Raw genomic sequence first — 8,265 nt, forward strand, 5'->3', positions numbered from 1 at the left:
AGAGGAAACTAGAAGCCAGACGTGACTGTCTGAGCCAGTCTCACGGCCAATTCCCTTCATCTGGGAGTCACGGGTTTCAAGGCCAGCTGGGACCACCAGTGTGAGCCTCTAATGTGGCTTCCTGACGCTGCTTGATGTGGTCTGTAAAATGTGTGTGTGTGTGTGTGTGTGTGTGTGTGTAGGGTGTCTATCAGAAACAACATATCCACCTGAACCTGTTCCCCAACCCCCATCCATTCTGCCCCCCAGCCCCATCTCTGCTCCTGCTGTAGCTCCTGAGGCTCTTCACCTCCTCTCCTAGGTGGGGGTGGGGGGAGGCTGCAGCAGGGTCTCCTCCCCCTTCCCAGGCTGGGTGCTACAGGGGGCAAAGGGAGGAGCAGAGGAACCGTCCTGTCCCCATTGCTCATGGGGGAGGAGACAGAGCTGCCCTGAGCTGCACATCTCTTTGCTTCCTCCTCCCTCTCCCCTTCTCTGAGAACAGTGTCAGCTCCTGATGGGGGGGGGGGTGCTTCCTGTGGATCTCCCCCACATACCCCCATCCATTTCATTTGCTGTGTCTAGGGCCCCTTATGAGCAGGCCCAGCTCAAGCACTGCGTCCTGCATAGCAAAGGCCAGAGGATTCCATCCCGTCATTCCTGCAGCCAGCCCATACCCTGTGGTTGAGCTACAGCGCGTCTTTGGAAACAGAGTAATTATTCTAGAATAAAATCACTTTTATTTCGAAATAGAGTGTCTACATGGAGCATTATACTAGCATAGCTAATTAGCCTGCTTTAGCTATGCCAGTCCGTTCCCCCATGTAGATAAGCCCTTAGTACCAACTGAAATATCCCAGTATTCTTTCTTTCTTTCTTTCTTTCTTTCTTTCTTTCTTTCTTTCTTTCTTTCTTTCTTTCAAGCCCTGCTTTGACGATGTAATTTGATCACTCTCTTCCTAGCCTTATTAAAAGATCTTCTGAAGACACAAACATAAATTTAAAAATTAAGAAGACAATGAAAGACAAAATGGGGTGAGAGGAGACAGAGAGAGCCCTCAACACTCCATTCTAAAACAGCCTGGCTTTGTTTTGCAAGCCGACCAGGGCAATGGAAAATGAGAGGAATTCCTCACCCCAAATGGATCTTGCTTTACTGCCAGCTGGCACGGGGCATTTGGTATCAGCTGGCATGAGGAGATAAAAGGAGAGCAGTGAATCATCTTACCAAGCCCCTCACGTTTCTGCAGCTTGCAGGAGATTAACACAAGGAGTGTGGCTTTTGTTCCACTGCTGTGTTTTGTCGGTCACCTCCCTGCTGTAATCATTAAAGAAGCTACCATTAGTAACACCTAGCATGTGGCCCCACGGTGCCGGGTGCTGTACAAACACACAGGAGGAGACACCCTGGGCCACAGAGTTTACAGTTTCACTGGACAAAGGGATTATAATTATCCTAATTTCCTAGATGGGTCACGGCCCCGAGAGACTAAGGGACTTGCCTGAGATCAAACAGGGAGTCTTTGGAGGAGCTGGGAATCTACTGTAGCTCAATGCACCAGCACACCTGACACAAATCCTCCAAGCAAGGAAATGAAGTTAAGCCACCTGGCTGTACCTTCCCTCTGTCCCACAACACACACCTTACCACTACCACAGCCAGGGGCTGCACACCACACCCTTAACTCAGCTCCCTGCCAAAGCCAACTGGCCATCGCCCCCCTTGACTTACCCTTCTGCGCCCAGCTCTTTATCAAGCTTCCCTCTCCCAACACAGCCAACTAGAACACCAAGCAGCCACAACCATTAGCGCCGGGGAAAGAATCTTGTCAAGGGGGTATGTGCAGATGGGTAAAGACAAGGGGCAGAGATAAGGCTGCTAGGCATGAGCTGTGGGATATGTTAGCTGGGATGGTGGTAGGCACATGGAGGAGTAGAAGGGATGTACTGTTAGGTGTCTTAACTAGTGTGTGTGTGTGTGTGTGTGTGTGTGTGTGAGAGAGAGAGAGAGACAACGGCAACGTTACTGCTTCACAACAATATTCATGTGTGTGTATTAATTAATAACAGTATTTAGTGCTGGGTGAGCCATCAGCAAAATGATTGGCCAGCATACCAGCAACTTCTCAAGGGATTTTCACCTGCACTTGATCCCAGGTGGCCATGTGTCCTTTTGACCTGAACAGCTAACCAAAGTTTGGGGCCCTATGGGGTTCCAGTTGCAAGCAGAAATTGGTGGTAGCCAGGTATTTATTTGATGCCATCTTCTTTATTTACAAGGAATGGACAAAGTCCTGAGTCTCTGAACAGAGAAGAACCCAGCGCAAAAAGAATGGCTTCTTAGCCCTTTAGCCAACATCTGACCCACAATCTTTCTCTCTAGCTTTTTCCAGGGCCACACTGTCTTACAGGTTCCTGGCTGGTTGGCTTTTCTTGCCTCTCTTCCTCCTCCCACAGTCTGTTCCTTTCCTTTCTACTTTCTTTCTGTGCATTCTCTCACATGCCCATGCTCACCTGGACACAAAACCCAAATGAACCCTCTGCCCCCATGGTGCTGGTTTCTGGGCAGACTCCATTAGGCTTTGTGTTAGGTGTGGCCCCTTTACTGTCTCTTACGGGTGGTCTACACTAGAAAATGAGATCGACCCAGCTATAAGAACATAAGAATGGCCCTACTGGGTCAGAGCAAAGGTCCATCCAGCCCAGTATCCTGTCTACCGACAGTGGCTAATGCCAGGTGCCCCAGAGGGAGTGAGCCTAACAGGTAATGATCTAGTGATCGTTCTCCTGCCATCCATCTCCACCCTCTGACAAACAGAGGCTAGGGACACCATTCCTTACCCAGCCTGGCTAATAGCCATTAATGGACTTAACCTCCATGAATTTATCCAGTTCTCTTTTAAACCCTGTTATAGTCCTAGCCTTCACAATCTCCTCAGGCAAGGAGTTCCACAGGTTGACTGTGCGCTGAGTGAAGAAGAACTTCCTTTTATTTGTTTTAAACCTGCTACCCATTAATTTCATTTGGTGGCCCCTAGTTCTTATATTATGGGAACAAGTAAATAACTTTTCCTTATTCACTTTCTCCACACCACTCATGATTTTACAGACCTCTATCACATCCCCCCTTAGTGTCCTCTTTTCCAAGCTGAAAAGTCCTAGCTTCTTTAATCTCTCCTTATATGGGACCAGTTCCAAATCCTGAATCATTTTAGTTGCCTTTTTCTGAACCTTTTCTAATGCCAGTATATCTTTTTTGAGATGAGGGGACCACTGTACTGTACGCAGTATTCAAGATGTGGGCATACCATGGATTTATATAAGGGCAATAAGATATTCTCCGTCTTATTCTCTATCCCTTTTTTAATGATTCCTAACATCCCATCTGTTTTTTTGACTGCTGCTGCACACTGCGTGGACGTCTTCAGAGAACTATCCAGGATGACTCCAAGATTCTCCTGATTAGTTATAGCTAAATTAGCCCCCATCATATTGTATGTATAGTTGGGGTTATTTTTTCCAATGTGCATTACTTGGCATTTATCAGAGGGGTAGCCATGTTAGTCTCGATCTGTAAAAGCAGCAAAGAGTCCTGTGGCACCTTATAGACTAACAGACGTATTGGAGCATAAGCTTTCGTGGGTGAATACCCACTTCTTCAGATACATGCATCTGACGAAGTGGGCATTCACCCACGAAAGCTTATGCTCCAAAACGTCTGTTAGTCTATAAGGTGCCAGAGGACTCTTTGCCACTTTTATTTTACATTTATCCACCTTAAATTTCATTTGCCATTTTGTTGCCCAATCACTTAGTTTTGTGAGATCTTTTTGAAGTTCTTCACAGTCTGCTTTGGTCTTGACTATCTTGAGCAGTTTAGTATCATCCGCAAACTTTGCCACCTCACTGTTTACCCCTTTCTCCAGATCATTTATGAATAAGTTGAATAGGATTGGTCTTAGGACTGACCCTTGGGGAACACCACTACTTACCGCTCTCCATTCTGAAAATTTACCATTTATTCCTACCCTTTGTTCCCTGTCTTTTAACCAGTTCTCAATCCATGAAAGGATCTTCCCTCTTATCCCATGACAACTTAACTTACATAAGAGCCTCTGGTGAGGGACCTTGTCAAAGGGTTTCTGGAAATCTAAGTACAAATCTAAGTAAGCTATGTGTTCAGGGGTGTGAAAAATCCACATGCCTGAGTGATGCAGTTAAACCAGCCTAAGTCCTGGTGTGGACAGCGCTAGGTCAATGGAAGAACTGGGTGTCGTGACGCTACATGCTGCAAAGACTGTGAGGTGCTCAGGTGCTTTGGGAGTGGGGACCAGACAAGTACCTCAGCTGGGCTGGTCACAGATTGCACGTTGACTACGGGAAGGAAAAGCAGCAGCCAATAGTCCCTGCCCAGTACAAGTCCACGGAATATTTAATCTTTTTATTACTGACCTCAGCACAAAAAGTGGGAGTGTGCTAATAAAGTTTGCAGATGATACAAAGCTGGGAGGGATTGCAAATTTAGGCCATGTCTACACTACGAAATTAGGTCGAATTTCTAGAATTCGGTGTTGTAGAAAGCGTTTTTATACAGTCGATTGTGTGCGTCCCCACACAAATGCTCTAAGTGCATTTAGTCAGCGCAGTGCGTCCACAGTACCGAGGCAACCGTCGACTTCCGGAGCGTTGCACTGTGGGTAGCTATCCCACAGTTATCCTTGGGGACCCAGCCTACCCCTTAATGCCCTGGCTCATGAAGCCGTACACAGGCACCCTGGACAGTAGTAATGAGCTGTTTAACTATAGGCTGAGCAAGTGCAGAATGGTGGTAGAGTGTGCATTTGGACGTTTAAAGGGTCGCTGGTGCAGTTTACTGACTCGGTCAGACCTCAGCGAAACCAATATTCCCATTGTTATTGTTGCTTGCTTTGTGCTCCACAATCTCTGTGAGAGTAAGGGGGAGACATTTATGGTGGGGTAGGAGGTGGATGCAAATCGCTTGGCAGCTGAATACACACAGCCAGACACCAGGGCGGTTAGAAGAGCACAGCAGGAAGTGCTGCGCATCAGAGAAGCTTTGAAAACCAGTTTCATGACTGGCCAGGGTACTGTGTGACACTTCTGATAGTTTCTCCTTGATGAAAACCCGCCCCCTTGGTTGCCTCTAAATTCCCTGTAAGCCACCCGCCCTCCCCCCTTTGATCACAGCTTGCTTGCAAAAGAAATAAAGTCACTATAATTTAAAAAACATGTATTCTTTATTAATTGATAATAAAAATAGGGAGATAACTCACAAGGTAGCCCAGGTGGGGTGTGGGAGGAGGGTAGGAGGGAAGGAAAAGGCCACTTTAAAACTTCTTGAATGCCAGCCTTCTGTTGCTTGGGCTGTCCACTGGGGTGGAGTGGTTGGGTGATTCCCCCCCCCCCCCCTGCCTTCTTGGGCATCTGGGTGAGGAGGCTATGGAACTTGGGGAGGAGGGAGGGCGGTTAAACAGGGGCTGCAAGGCAGTCTGTGATCCTGCTGCCGTTCATGAACCTCCACCAGACGCAGGACCATGTCACTTTGATCCCGCAGTAGCCCCAGGCTTGCCTCATGCCTCCTCTGATCTTTCTGCCGCCATCTCTCCTCACATTCATCGGCCACTGTCCTGTACTCTGCTATTGTGTCCCTCCACACATTCTGCTGAGCTCTGTCAGTGCCGGACGACTGCATGAGCTCAGAGAACATGTCATCGCGCTTGCGTTTTTTTCACCGCCCTATCTGAGATAGCCTTTGGGACGGAGGAGGGAGGCTTGAAACATTTGCAACTGCTGGAGGAAAAAAAGGGAGTGAAGTATTTTAAAAGATACATTTTACAGAACAATGGCTATACTCTTTCACGGTGAACAACGCTATTCACATTACATAGCACATGTGATTTTGGTACAAGGTTGCATTTTGCATCTTATATTGAGTGCCTGTAGCTTCGGTGTTAGAGATCACACACGCAGGGCCGGGCAACAGAATTCGGCTTGCAGGAGGCCATGGTAAGCCATAGTCTTTCGGCTTCTGCAACCTTCATAACAGCAGTGCCCTCCTCTCCCATACCAAGCAAAGCCCGTTGAGTTGGCCATTTAGTGCCGCAGTTTTCCTGTTAACGTGCAGCAGCAGAAACCAAACTAACCCCCCCACCCCATCCAATTCTCTGGGATGATTGCTTTACCCCTCCTCCCCCCATGTGGCTGGTATCAGGGAGGATCCCTGCTAGCCAAACACGAACAGCTCAGCGCCAATGGCCCCCCCTCCCACCGCGTGGCTAACTGTGGGGAGGATTTCTTTTCAGGCACAGGCAAACAGCCAAGTAGGAAGGGCCATCTGTGAATGTCCCCTTAATTAAATTCCCCTATTTCAACCAGGTTACCATGAATGATATCACTCTCCTGAGAATAATACAGAGAGATAAAGAACGGATGTTGCTTGAATGCCAGCAAACACCGGGACCATACGCTGCCAGGCTTTGTCATGCAATGATACCAGATTACTTGCCACTAGCATGGCATGGTAAAGTGTCCTACCATGGAGGACGGAATACGGCTGCTCTCCCCAGAAACCTTCTGCAAAGGCTTTTAGAGTACCTCCAAGAGAGCTTCATGGAGATGTCCCTGGAGGATTTCCACTCCATCCTCAGACACATTAACAGACTTTTCCAGTAGCTGTACTGGCCACGAATGCATCCCAAGTCCTCAGGGCTACTTAATCATTAAAAAACGCTTGCTTTTATAACGTGTGTTATATTTAAAAAGGTACACTCACCAGAGGTCCCTTCTCCGGCTTGGTTGGGTTGGGAGCGTATTTCAGTCAGAGCGAGAAAAAGATCCTGGCTGTCGGGGAGAACGGTGTGTTGTGTGCTCTCCTCAAGCTTGTCCTCCTCCTCATCATCTTCCCCATCCGCAAAATCCTCAGCCATGGTGGAGAATATCCCATCCTCGGAGACCACAGACAGGGGTGGGATAGTGGTGGCGGCCCCCCCCAGAATTGCATGCAGCTCAGCATAGAAGCGGCATGTCTGGGGCTCTGTCCCGGAGCGTCTGTTTGATTCTTTGGTTTTCTGGTACGCTTGTCTGAGCTCCTTAAGTTTCACGTGGCACTGTGTTGCGTCCCTGCTGTAGCCTCTGTCCCTCACGGCCTCGGAGATTTTTTGAAATGTTTTGGCATTTCGTCTTTTGGAGCGTAGTTCTAATTGCACGGATTCCTCTCCCCAGACAGCGATCAGATCCCGTCCCTCCCGTTCGGTCCATGCTGGAGCTCTTTGTCGATTCTGGGACTGGGACTGCATGGTCACCTGTGCTGATGAGCTCGCCTGGCCAAACAGGAAATGAGATTCAAAAGTTCCCAGGGCTTTTCCTGTACACCTGGCCATTGCATCCAAGTTCAGAGTGCTGTTCAGAGCGGTCACAATGGTGCACTGTGGGATAGCTCCCGGAGGCCAATACCTTCGAATTGCATCCACGCTAACCTTAATTCGAAATGGCAATGTCGATTTCAGTGCTAATCCCCTTGTTGGGGAGGAGTACAGAAATCGGTTTTAAGAGCTCCTTATGTCGAAAACAATGGCTTCGTTGTGTGGACGGGTGCAGGGTTAATTCGATGTAACACTGATAAATCCGACATAAACTCGTAGTGTAGACCAGGCCTTAGAGAAGGACCGGGATATCATTCAGGAGGATCTGGATGACTTGTAAACTGGAGTAATAGTAATAGGATGAAATTTAATAGTGAGAAGTGTAAGATCATGCATTTAGGGATTAATAACAAGAATTTTAGTTATAAGCTGGGGATGCATCAATTAGAAGTAACAGAGGAGGAGAAGGACCTTGGAGTATTGGTTGATCACAGGATGACTATGAGCAGCCAATGTGATATGGCCGTGAAAAAAGCTAATGCAGTCTTGGGATGCATCAGGAGAGGTATTTCCGGTAGGGATAAGGAGGGTTTAGTACCGTTATACAAGTCACTGGTGAGACCTCACCTGGAATACTGTGTGCAGTTCTGGTCTCCCATGTTTAAGAAGGATGAATTCAAACTGGAACAGGTACAGAGAAGGGCTACTAGGATGATCCGGGGAATGGAAAACCTGTCTTATGAAAGAAGACTCAAGGAGCTTGGCTTATTTAGCCTAACCAAAAGAAGGCTGAGGGGAGATATGATTGCTCTGTATAAGTATATCAGAAAGATAAATACTAGAGAGGGAGAGGAATTATTTAAGCTCAGTACCAATTATTTAAGCTCAAGAACAAATGGATATAAAC

General features: G+C 47.6%; 1 pseudogene; it reads right to left on the reverse strand.

Annotated features, from left to right (window-relative positions):
• Positions 1–5,324: 5,324 nt before the first annotated feature.
• Positions 5,325–7,292, reverse strand: LOC141977965 (uncharacterized; annotated as a pseudogene).
• Positions 7,293–8,265: the final 973 nt, after the last annotated feature.

Source organism: Natator depressus, chromosome 25 (assembly GCF_965152275.1).
Source record: "Natator depressus isolate rNatDep1 chromosome 25, rNatDep2.hap1, whole genome shotgun sequence".
NCBI lineage: Eukaryota > Metazoa > Chordata > Testudines > Cheloniidae > Natator > Natator depressus.